This window comes from Myotis daubentonii, chromosome 7, assembly GCF_963259705.1.
Source record: "Myotis daubentonii chromosome 7, mMyoDau2.1, whole genome shotgun sequence".
NCBI classification, from domain to species: domain Eukaryota; kingdom Metazoa; phylum Chordata; class Mammalia; order Chiroptera; family Vespertilionidae; genus Myotis; species Myotis daubentonii.
The window spans coordinates 92216678-92230424 of NC_081846.1; positions in this window are offsets into that span (position 1 = coordinate 92216678).

Below are 13747 nucleotides of genomic sequence, written 5' to 3' on the forward strand. Positions count from 1 at the left end.
AGTTTGATGCAGTCCTTTGTTCATTTTTTTCTCCTTTTTTTCCCCTTGCCTATGAGTTATATCAGAAAAATTTGAGCTCAGTGAAATTTCCTAGATTTTACTGCCTATGTTTTCTTCTATGACTTATGGTTTTTGAGTTTACATTTAAATATTTAACCCATTATGACTTTATTCTTGTATACTAGAGGCCCGGTGCATGAAATTCATGCATGGGAAGGGTCCCTAGGCCTGGCAGGTGATCAGGGCCGATCTGTGAGGCGACTGACGGGGTAATTGGGGGACCCATGCTGGCACCCACCTTGGCTGGCCTGCGGGCTAGGGGCAGCTCCTGTGTTGAGCGTCTGCCCCCTGGTGGTCAGTGCACGTCATAGCGAATGGTCGTTCTACCGGTCATTCGGCTGTTTGGTTAATTTGCATATTTATTATATAGGATTGTGTAAGAAGGTGGTGTAGTTTCATTTTTTTTGTATGTTTCTGCCCAACACCATTTATTGAATATATTGTCTTTGCTCCATTGTATGTTCTTGCCTCCTTTATCAAATATTAACTGAGCATATAGATGTAGGTTTATTTAAGGGTTTTCTATTCTGTTCTATTGATCTATATGTCTGTTTTATGCCAATACCATGCTCTTTTGATTAATATGGATTTTTGGTATAACTTAATATCAGATAGCATGATTTTTTTCAACTTTGTTATTTCTCAAAATTGCTATGGCTTTTGGGGTCTTTGTGGTTCTATATAAAGTTTTGAATTATTTGTTCTATATATGTGAAATGCACTATTGGTATTTTGATAGGAATTGTATTGAGTTGATAGATTGCTTTGGGTAATAAGTACATTTTAACAATGTTAATTCTTCCTATTCATGAGTATTGTATATGCTTCCATTTAATTGTATCTCCTTTGGTTTCTTTCTTCATTGTCTTAATAGTTTTCCAAGTAGAAGTCTTTATCCTCCTTAGTTAAATTTATTTCTAGTCATTCCGTTTTTTAATACCAGTGTAAATGTGAATTTTTCTTAGTTTCCCTTCTCTTAGTTCATTATTGGTGTCTAAAATATATTATTTCTGGGTATTTATTTTGTAGCCTGCTACTTTACTAAGTTTACTTATCAGTTCTAGTAGTTTTTTCAGAGTGTTATTTTCAACTGAAGTTCAAAGAGACGATAGCTCCCATAAACACAATACAAACAATATTCAGGTTTGGTAAATATGTATCTTGTTGATAGGAACTTTGGCAAAATAATTAAAAATGGGTACATACACTGTGGAAGAACTGGCCTTTCTTTGAGGAGTGATGAATGGATTTCCACTTGTTGTTGCTATTGTTGCTTTAGAAAGATTGCAAGGAGAATTAGTACAAAGTGCAAAAAGGAAGGAAATTAATTTTTCCCCCACAATTACCAGGTGCCTAGTGCATTAAGCAGTTACTATTATATATATCGTAAGATAAGAAAATGAGGTTTTTCATTTAGATAAATTGCCATTGTAATGTGGATGTTAGAGTTTGATTTTAAATTTTATTTTTATTGATTTAAGACAGAGATAGAAAGGTTTGTTGTTCCACTTTTTTATGTATTTATTGGTTAATTTCTGTATGTGCCCTGAGTGGGGATCGAATCTGCAACCTTGGTGTATCAGTACATCACTCTAACCCAGTAGTCGGCAAACTCATTAGTCAACAGAGCCAAATATCAACAGTACAACGATTGAAATTTCTTTTGAGAGCCAAATTTTTTAAACTTAAACTATGTGGGTAGGTACATTGTTATTAACTTAATTAGGGTACTCCTAAGGCTTAGGAAGAGCCACAATCAAGAGGCCAAAGAGCCACATGTGGCTCGCAAGCCACAGTTTGCCGACCACAGCTCTAACCAAATGAGCTATTGGCCAGGGCTGGAGTTTGACTTTAATCCAGGCATTTCTGACTCCTAGCATCTTATCTGCTCAGATGTCTGAATGGAAATAAACTGAATCTTGGTCCATAAATTCTGTGACTCAGAGATGATTAAATTGTTTTCCTCTGTGGTCCAGATGTAGACTTAGTGAAGAAAGTAAATTTTACTCTATAATTCAGCCAATTTTCTCTTACAAAGCCATCGAGTAAATCCTAGCCCCTTGGGCAAATTAGGTAAATAATTCTTCATTCCCCCCTCCCCCCAAAATCCTTTGGTCAGGTTTCATTGGGCTCAGAGAACTTTTCTTAACCTCTATTATTCAGATGCTATACACATTTGCTTTGGCAAAATTTCCCAGGTTTAATTTTCTTTGTTACAAAATTTGATGCATATAAATTCATCAAGTACAAATTACATGTAGGTGTGAATCCATGACTGCAGCTAGCCCATCCTCTAAGAACGGGCTAATAAAGCAGAATTCAAATTCAACTGAGAGTGTTCACAAAGTAATTCTAGACCTTATTTTCCCAAAGGAAATTATAGACTATGTCTATGCAAAGTCAGTTTTAATTTAAAAAGTTAGTATTTCACCTTTTAAAAAGATGTTTCAATTTTAAAAGAACTTTAAACAACAGGTCTTTACAGAAAATTGATTGTCTGTATAGAATCAATTTCTAAGATTGTGCTTTTCTGTTCTGATGTTTAGGGAGGGCGGTCATGGTAACAGAAGGAAATGGGAACAAGCTATGTAGCACTTTCTCTTTGAACTCCTATGCGTTTGATTTTTTAAAATAAACTTTTATTTTATAATAAGTTTGGATAAATACAGTAGATGGACAGAATATCACAGAGTATTTCTATAGATATCATGTGCAACATCACTCATTATTATCATTTTAAAAAAAAATGTTTTTATTGACTTCAGAAAGGAAGAGAAAGGGAGAGAGAGATGGGAACATCAATGATGAGAGATAATCATTGATCAGCTGCCTCCAGCACAACCCACACTGGGGGTTGAGCCTGCAACCTGGGCATGTGCCCTTGACTGGAATTGAACCTGGAACCCTTTAGTCCCCAGTCCAATGCTTTATCCACTGATCCAAACTGGCTAGGGCTGTTCCCCTCATTATTAATATCATATATTCCTGTAGCATTTATGTGACAACTAATGATCATGTTGGAACCTTATGATCAACTAAAGTTTGCACTTGCTTGCATTTCTGTAGTGTTTGCATGCTGCCCTTTTTCTGATCTTGGATTCCATCCAGAATGCCAGGTGTAAGCTCCTCTAAACAGTGGCAGTTTTTCAGACTTTGTTTTTGACGACTTTCACAGCTTTGAGGTAAGCTGTATGGACAGTTCCTCAATTTGGGTCAGTTTGCTGTTTTCCTCAGAGTTAAACGGGGGTTCTAGGCATAGGGCATAAGGTCACAGAAGTGAAGTGCCATTTTCAACACATTAAATAAAAGAATGTGCTCCCAAGGTGACCTTTCACTGGCTTGTCAGGTTTCCTCACAGCAAAGTCTCCCTTCCCAAAGTGTTCTCTTCGCAAAGCAGTCACTGAGCACAGCCCCACTAAAGGGAAGAGGAGGGAGGGAAATGTATATAAATGATTTGCTAAAATATATAAGCACTGGGTTTTCCCAGGCCAGGGTTGGCCTGGAGTACTGCTGTGTGAGGGAACTGAATGTAGAGAAATAGAACATTAAATGTAAGGCACGTAAAGTTGGGAGCTGTATACACATGTTGTTCTCTTACATTTCATAGGTAAGGAGAGTAAGATTAAATAAGTTAATTAATTCTAAGGCAACAGAGATTTTAAAACATAGAGTAGTAATTTTAACTTAACTTTATTTGACTCCAAGTCAGTAATTTTTCATTACTTTCTAAAGGAGAGAACATTGAAAAAGTTTGATCTTTCTTTTACATAAATTGCTTGATTTGGTTTGTGTCCAAGTTTCCTAACTCACTGGCACTCACTTGGTTCTCCAGATGGTTCCAGGTGTCAGGACAGTGGAGGGACACAGAGATCCCAGGCCCACACAGGTGCCCCCCCCCCCCCCCCGCAGGCAGAGCAGAGCCAGCTGCTGCACTAGGGAAGCACGGCAGACATCACATCTTTGGTGCTAATCCCACAGCTGTCCTGCTGCTTGTAACAATACCTAGAGGAACAAGAATGAATGACAGAAATATCCTACCTGCCACCCTTCAGGCACAAGAAACAGACACTGGCCATGTGGGTTTTGATGTATCTCAAGAAGGCAACCAACAGAGGCCAGAAAAGGATGCACTGTTCAGGCAGTAAGAATAGACAAGAAGAGCTTCTGCCAAGAAGGGTAGTTATGCAAGGAATGCCCCTGGCCTGAGTGCATGGAGAGCATAGAATAAAAGAGGGAATTGCAGAACAATGGGTTTAGTTTAGAACAAAGCAAAGCAAATACAGAGTGGGAAAAGCAATGGAGAATATGTGGAGTGAGGTTCTGCAGGGTTTACTTAATGCACTGCATTCGGCATAAATATCAGGACTATGGAAGCTAATTGGGATATTGGAGCAGGAGGTTTATAAACACACTTGTTGAAAACAGAAGACGCTATTTAGAAAACTTTAGAAGTTATGCTGCTGATGCGCCAAGATTATGGAAACAAAACAAGAGCAGGCAGATAGTTCTTGTAGGAAGGGGTGGGGGGTGGAGGGAGGTTGGGGAGGTGGAGGAATTGAACAAAAAAAAGAGAAAGAACTCAGACATGGACAGCATTGTGGTGATAACTGGGGGAGAAGGGTGGGTGGAGGTGGAAGAGGGTATAGGAGGATAAATGGTGATGGGGAAAAGAAAAAAGGAAGAAGGGAAGGAAGAAAGGAAGGAAGGAAGAAAGAAGGGAGGGAGGGAGGAAGAAAGAAAGGGGTAAAAGGACTCTGAATTCACAGCCAACTCTTCTGGCAATAAGCATTCCCATTCCTGTTAAAGAAGAATGAAACAGAGAACATTATTGCGTGCTCTCTAGCAGTTTACTTAATGCACTGCATTTGGCATCAAGTAGCTTTGTATTCAGAATTAGGAAAGGTTCTTTATGCACCAATGGAGCATGGCATCTTTATCTGTTTTTATATGAACTATCATTTATAAAAATAATTTTAAAATGTAACAATTAATTAACCATAAATCACAAGGTGCCTGGTGCCTCTCTTTACACCATAGCTTCATGTTGCGTGGAACTTGCTTTCCCCCAGGACCTTAGTAAATGACTAGAGCTTCCCATTTCCTGTCTGGCAAAGCTCCTGTAGAGCCAGTGTCCAGTGTCTTGTACATTGCAAACGTACAAAATCATTTTGCCTCAGTTCCCTGGAGCCTCATGAAGCCTTTCCTCGCTCCATGTGCTGGACGAGGACGAGGAAATGGCAGTAGAATTGAACAGGTCTGGTATTTGGCAGGTTTGCTTGGCCCTTTCATCAATTATCATGCGTTGGGAAGTTTATTTAACTTTGTATCTAATTTTCCTCATCTGTGAAAGGGACTAACTGTATATATTCAGGTGAAGAGATTAAAAGATTACACATGTATATGTGTATCTATCACAACACCTGGTACATAATAGATGGAGAATTAAGGGATGCTGACTATTGTCACTGGTTAGCACGAAGCTTTGCCTCACATATATTCAAATTCCACCACACAATTTGTTTAATATTCTCAGTTGCATTTTAATTTCTCTAAGAATTTTAGGTCGAATTTGAACTTACCTGTTTTTACATAATTTTACATCACGAACATGAATAGGTAGTATCATTTCCTAGTTTCAATTTTTCTACATACTCATTAATTATTTAAGAGGCCCGGTCCACAAAATTCTTGCACTAGAGGGGGGTGTCCCTCAGCCTAGCCTGCACCCTCTCCAATCTGGGGCCCCTCGGAGGATGTCTGACTGGGCCCCCCTGGGGGATGTCTGACATCCCTTTCACAATCTGTGACTGCTGGCTCCCAACCTCTCGCCTGCCTGCCTGCCTGATTGCCCCTAACCATTCCCCTGCCAGCCTGGTCACCCCTAACTGTTCTCCCCTGCCATCCTGGTAACCTCTAACTGCACTCCCCTGTCGGCCTGCTCACCCCTAACTGCCCTCCCCTGCTGGCCTGGTATCCCCTAACTCCCCTCTCCTGCTGACCATCTTGTGACCATCTAGGGCTGGCCATATTTGAGCACATGGGGGCAGCCATCTTGTGTGAGGGCATGACGGTCAATTTGCATATTACCTCTTTATTATATAGAGTATGCATAATTGAATATACTCTTGATTACTAGATTGTGAACAAAACTTCATCCTTGGAGCTTCTGAGGGAAGCCTGCTGAAGAACTGGCCTTCAGCTAGGTGCCGCCATCACAGGTGTCAGGCCACAGTAGACTCAGGTGAAAAGCTCCATCTGTTTATTCACCACTGCACCAGTGATCTCCAAGCCTTCAGCAGCGACAGAGGAGGCAGAGCATGACCTCACAGTAGAAAATCTGGGCCTGGATTTCTTGTTAATTTCTTTACATCTGTCTGGACTTTGATAAATTGCTTTTCTTTCTTTACCCTCTGATTTCATAGGAAGAACTAAAAGAAAACATGAGAACTTATTTATGCTAGGAAAAGTAAAAATTGGACAAGGATACATAACAATAGTGTATTATCAATGAAGACTATTTACTTAAATGAATAATATCAATAAATTAATAATTTGCTCAAAAACTGTGATAAAATATCTTGAAAAATATAGGTGAAGCACTAGGAAAATGTATATGAGAGAAACAGAATGGAATTGGAGGGTGGGGAAGGGATGCGTGAGACAATGAGTTTCATCAGGTTTTTATTAACAGTGCATTTCATCAGTGTACTCATATAATGCTGCTAAAATAAAATTTCTGTCAAAATAGAAATAGAGTAAGAGTTAGAGGTATGTTTAATATGCATGTTTATTTGTCTAACTCAAATATTATACTCTAGTTGTATGCCTCTTAGGGCATGCGCCTCTGCTGTCTGGTCGCCATGCTGTACTTAACCCCTGGTCTTTAGTAGGGCCTCAGTAAAAGAGAGATGAACAGATCAATGAAGCTAAGATCTGGAAATAGCCCAAGTGACCACCAGCAGATGGATGGATAATAAAAGCTGTGGTACATCTACACAATAGAATACTATGTGGCTGTAAAAAACAAGGATCTCTTACCATCTGCGACAGCATGGATGGACCTGGAGAGTATTATGCTAAGATATATACCCAGTCTGAGAGAGACAGATACCATATCATCTCACTAATATGTGGAATCTAGTGAACAAAATAAGCTATTGGATAAATAGGACCAGAATCATGGATACCTAGAAAAGACTGACATGTCTCAGAGGGGAGGGGAGGGGAAAGTGGATAAAGAAGGTGAAGGGATTAGCTAAAGAACATATATGCATACCCCATGGAAAAGACTGTGGTGAAGGCCAAGGAAAGGGCAGGTGGGAGGAAGGGAAAATGGGGGACATCTCAATAGTGTCAACATTAAAAATTTTAACAAAAAATATACATAAATAAATAAAACAGGTCAATGAAAAAAAAAAAAGATACACAGTCACTGAAGTCCTTTCCAGGTGTAAAACAAATTAACTGTGGTCACAATGTTATGAAATCATTAGTAAATAATTTGATTAATGATATATGAGTTGCATTTGAGCAAAAAGAGCGCTGTAGGAAAGACACCTTGGGAAATGATCCTGTTGAGCAGCAATGATGGAGCAAGAGAGCTACCTATCCAAGCCCGACCTCCACGTCCATGTAAGTGAGCTGTACCCAGAAGTGGTGGTCCAGCCCCCGCATCTCATCACCTCCCATAGGTGCCACTGCATGGCTCAGTCCAGCAGTGACATGTGAGTGAGGTGGCCACTTCCAGACACAATGCAATTCCCCTGAGATCCCTCCATGTTTCAACCCAAAACAACTGCTCTAGAGCCCATACAGTTCTGAAGCGAGAAGATATTCTAAACTAGGATCATGCACACAGCAAAACTATGTCAACAATTAGGGTCAAAGCAATATATTATTAGGTAAATATGATACTTTTATCTGATATTTCCTTTTTCTGAAGCATATCATGTAGGAAATTCCATTAGAAAGGAACTTTTGATGGTAATTTTACAAGTGTATGTGTGTGTGATTAATTTATTTAGTTCTTTAAAGTTTTGTTTAATTCATTAATCAATTTCAGCTTGATTACTATTTTTCTCAGTTTGCTGAAGGAATTTATTATTTTTGTGGCTTGTGGCTTCTATTTCTGTTGATGGAAAAGGGACTGTTAGTTTAAGTTCGATACCTTAATAGATAATCTATGTTTTCCCTTGGGCTGATTTAAAATTGTATTCTCTCATTTTTCTTTTCACAACAATGTAGGTGTGGGTTTAGTTTTTTCTTATGTGGGGGCCCTCTCCAGAGTACACTGAATGTTCAAGGCCACTCTGAGCATGGGAATCCTAATCAGGCTGTTCAAGGCTAATTTGCTATACCCAGATGCAAAAGCAAGGATGCAGAAAGCTATATACTGCACAGGCGTGCCTGTCTGTGGCCCAAATACTGAGGTCACTATTTGGCATAAAGCCCCTTTGTTTGAGTTTGTATATAAGTTGCCACTGATCAGCCTGATGTAGGCTGCTTTGTTTGCAATAGAGCATGCCCCACTTGCTTGCTTGTACCCATGTGTTCTTTCAGTTTCCTGCACACAGAAGGGTCAAGTCTCAGGCTGAGGAGCTTGTCCCTGACATCTTACAGATATTTTATCATTTCTAAACATGATAATTACTTTTCTTCTTTAAATCTGAAACATTTCAAGTCATTGTTTTCTTTTAATTTTGCTCAGCCTTTCCCCCCTAATATTATGATCTGTATTAGTCTCATCCCAAAATTTCAGCTGTAACTTTTTACCTCCTTTTATTTCTTCTCTTTGTTAAAAATTAGGTAATTTCTTTAGATACACCATCTTTTTAACAAAATCTTATTTCTTTTCAAATGCTGTTTCACCATCCAATTGTCATTGTAAAAATTATAATCATGTAATGTTAAATTTTTAACATTTTCCCTTTTAGTGTTAAACTGTATCTTATATCTGGTTCATATTTACAACTTTTGCTTTTGCTTTTCTAATCATTTTGAGCAGATACATCATCAAATACCTGTATTTCTTTTAGATATTCTTCCTACTAACTAAAATTCACACTCATATTTTCCCTTTTTTACTTCACAACATTAAATTGTACACTTATTTTTAAAATCAGGACATTGTGAGGTGCTGTCACAATGCATGCTGGCAGGTGTTTCAATGGTATCAATCCTGAGAATTTGAAATTAATTTGTTGAGTTGAGATTAGATTAAATTTGGATGCATATGAGGTCAGGTCTACCGTGTGTGTAAGGCTTGAGAGGGCATAGTGTTCCACCCAGTTTGGCAAATAAACTTTTTTCTTATTTTGTTTTTAAGTAAGGGTATTGACTTAAAAAAATGTTGATGGTATTACAGATGTCTCCCAATCCCCCTCCCCCCCCTGCGCTTTACTCTCCTCCTTTCAGACCCTGCCCCACTCCAGGCCTTCACTACACTATTGTCTGTGTTCATTGATTATGCATATATTTATGAGTTACTTGGTTTATCTATTCCCACTCCCCATCCCCCCTAGATAGGGCAGTCTGTCTCATGCTTCCATGTCTCTGGACCTTTTTTGTCTGTCAATTTATTATGTTCATTAGATTCCACTTAAAAGTGAAATCATGTGATAATTATCTTTCTCTGACTGGGTTATTTCACTCATCATAATATTCTCCAGGTTCAACCATGTTGTTGCAAAAAGTAAGAAATCCTTATTTCTACAGCTGCATAATATTCCATTGTACATATGTATTACAGGATCTTCATCCACTCATCTATTGATGGGCATTTGGGCTGTTTCCAGATATTAGCTATTGTAAATTGTGCAGCTATGAACAAAGGGGTGCATATACTTTTTCTTATTGGTGTTTCAGGATTCCTAAGATATATTCCCAGAAGTGAGATTATTGGGTCAAATGGGAATTCCATTTTTAGTTGTTTGAGAAAACTCCATACTGCTTTCCATAATGGCTGCACCAGTCTGCATTCCCACCAGCAGTGTGCTAATGTTCCCTTTTCTCCACATCCTGGCCAGCACTTGTTTTTTCATTTTGTTGATTTATTGATGGTAGTTGTTCTAACAGGTGTGAGGTGATATCTCATTGTAGTTTTAATTTGCATCTCTCTGATGATCAGTGACTTTGAGCATTTTGTCATATGTCTCTTGCCATCAGTATGTCCTTTTTGGAGAAGTGTCTATTCGGGTTCTGTGCCTGTCTTTTAATCGGTTTATTTGTCTTCCTTTTGTTGAGTTGTATGAGTGTCTTATCTTCCTTTTTGACCTTTAATATAGTTTTAATTTTAAAATCATGTATACATGATAATTTAAGATAAATGCATATTTAAAATAGATAATAAATATTTAAAGTGAGAGGCATTTTGTTTTTCTTTTCCAAGCGAGCCCATTCAAACTCTGTATGTATACATTACTGAGATTAGCGACTGTCTTTAGTGCCCACACCTGTGGAGTCCGCATGTCAGTATGATTTCCCGTCTCTCTTCATTATTGGTGCCTGGGGATTTGTCTTAATAGTTTATGAAACTCAGAAATATACAATTATTCCTGGCATATCATACACATGATTTTCAGCAGGGACTTTTTTAAACCAAGAGATATATTTTAAGGTAAATTCTACAACCCCAGAAATAACATTCCCCAATACAGATTGGAAAGCAAGAGGGAAACATGGGTAATGCAGGCAAGTGTGAGACTACTTTTAGAAGAATATTTCCAAGTAGGCAATACTCAGTGGAGTCCAGTGCACACATGAAATTTTTGGCCTTAGATAGATACAGAGATAGTACCTCCATTGCAGCAGAAAGTGTGTGTGTGTGTGTGTGTGTGTGCGCGCGCGCGCGCGCGCGTGTGTGTGTGTGTGTGTGTGTGTGTGTGTGTGTATTGGCTGATAGATTGACGGGAAGGTGAAACATACTTATCTGATGGCTTCTATTTCTCCAGTGAACTAAGAGTGAAGCATCAGCTGAGACTGGGAAAGGGGAAGGTGTATTTAAATTATGAAAAGAAACAAGAGTGTATGAAATAGTCATCTCAGGCCATTGTAATTGGATAGAGCTAGGAAAAAAAATGAGACATCCATCATTGCACAGTGCTAAGTTATAACACAGTTGAAATGTGTTATCATAAACTTAGTTCAATCATACACCATCTCATTCAACCACTAACTAAATTTGTGTAAAAGTGCATTAGTTGAAGTGCTGCATTTAATGATTTTCATCAGGTCTATGTGACAAATGGAGAACTAGTCAAGGCAGCTGAGCATCTATGTAAAGAAGCAACTTAAATGTCAGACTATTGAACATAAGTTGAGTTAGAAGAAAAATGATAACACAAAGGCGATGGAAACCGTAAAGAAGCAGTTGATCGTCCAGTGGGGTTTCAGTGTGACTGAAACTTTGTTGGGCTTGAGATAAAATCATAAGTGAGAATTAAATACGGAGTCCAATATTCAGAAAACAAGATAATGGAATTCAGTTTCGGAGGTGGAACCGTAGACTTGAGGAAGTTGAACACCTGAGAAGTAAAAGTACTAGATGAAATTGCATGGATGGTGTAGTCATAAAAGAATAATGTTGATGTTAGTTATAGATAAGAATACAGAAAATGAGATGCTGAAGTATTTTGTGAATAAAGGGGAATTACTGAAATATCTGAAGCATCTGGTAATAGAGAATAATACACCTTTACTGGTGGAGGTCTGATAGCACATCTGATGAATTAGCCCTTTAAGTGAATGAAAATAAACTTCTAGAAGAGAAATGAGGCTTGACAATGAGCTATTGTGGAAACAAAGGCAATATATCAAAAGTGCATTCCATATGGTAGACCTAACATTAACATTAGTATGTTTTCCATTTAAATCTTATTTTTAAAATGTACAAAGTCAGCCTGTACACATGTTCTTAAAATATATCATCACTGCTATTTGTGCAGCTTTGAATACCCAGTATATGTTCTTCATAAGCAAATTCAGGGCTCACACAGTTATTGTGTACACTGGCCCCCAGACAGAGTCAGATATCACAACATAGGCAGCTCCACTCAACAGCACTCATGGATCTTGTGGGCTTTCGGCATCTGTTCCGCACCTCAGTAGAGCGTATGGAGTCCCTTTCAAATGCCCAGAACCTATGGGATCTCAAACTGGGTCTGGCTATTCTCTAGGGACCCACCCTATTTCCATTTCCAGCTGTGTCTCAAGGCTGAAACTGCCTCTTTCGTGTGAATGTAAGACTTTTGAACCTTTCTACACCATTGCCCAATTGGGAAGGCTGGCATTTATTTACAGCTCCTTTCAATTGTGAAAAGAAATCAGCAGTTGGAGCTAAAAATCTGAGAGTGAAGAAAGAAATCCTTTTTAGTTGACAGGAAAAAAAATGCACTACATGCATCGAAAATTCAAAAATAGGCTAGAAGTGTTAAGATTTGAACAGTTAGATCACTGGAGAGTTTAAAAAATGATACTAATAAAGATGCAACTGGGGTTGAAATGAATCTGGTGGTATATAAAATATGTAATGTTTTTAAAATATTTCTACTTAGAAATTCAGGTCATGAAAGCAATAATATTTAAACATAATATCTAAGCATAACTAATATTTGACTATAATAACAGCTTCCAGCTTTATTATAACAGCTTCCAGCTAAGCCAAGACTGCATCTTGATACAATCACCTTGCTGTTGAGAAATCCCAGTCTCTCACCCTTTGTTCCTTTCAAAACCAGTTAAGCAGCCTGAAAAATCAAGTCTGCACTGTAAGTGCAAGACATGAAGTTCGTCTCCATGCTGGTATGGGAAACTTTTCCAAAGGTTATAATCCCATTTTATCTAAGAAGTTATTGCCAGAAGAGGAGGTGCCTCCTGGTTTTTACTGCATTTATCTCCACTGACATGATTCTAATGTAGGTATAGTTGTTTTTCAGGGTCATTCATTGAGTTGTGTGTTTGTGTTTGTGTATGTGTGTGTTATATTTTGCTCTGTTTTGCTTTGAACAAACTAGTGGATCAATATCTTTCCATTAAATGTAATTAGTGCTTATAAGAATGAGATTCCTGTTCCTATAGGCATCCAACAGAAAGAGTGGTGCAGCCATTAGAGGTTGTTATATGAAACAATAATATTAAGCTCAAGCAGAAACCCCAGATAGATGGGCAACATAGTGTGGAAAAGGACCAAAGAAACAAGAGAAACACATGTTAGAACCCTATGTAATAAACACTAAATGAGAGCTTTGAAGAAATGTTTGTATTATCACATGAATTCCCAGTGCCATTATGATCAGACAAAATGAAGCTTGAGTTATGTCTTATAATAGATCTATTTTTTCTTCCCCTTATTCAATTCTGGCAACACACATGTAGAATAGGTTTTATCATTCGCATTTTACAGGTGAAGAAATAGGTCTCAAGATCTTATCCGACTAAAGAAGATGTAGATGGGATAAAATTTGTCCCAGTTCAGAATAAACAAAGTGTTCTGCAATATACTTGAGAAAAGAGAGAAATCACTTTAATCTCTCAATTGAATGTCATTTTATGTGAAATGCAGGTAATAAGTACCATATGTATTTATACTTTGGTTGTGAGGATTTGGTAAAATGTGTGTGATGCTCCCAATAAAATGTCTAGGACTTAAGACTATTCAAAACGTGATAATGATGATTGATAAAGATAATGA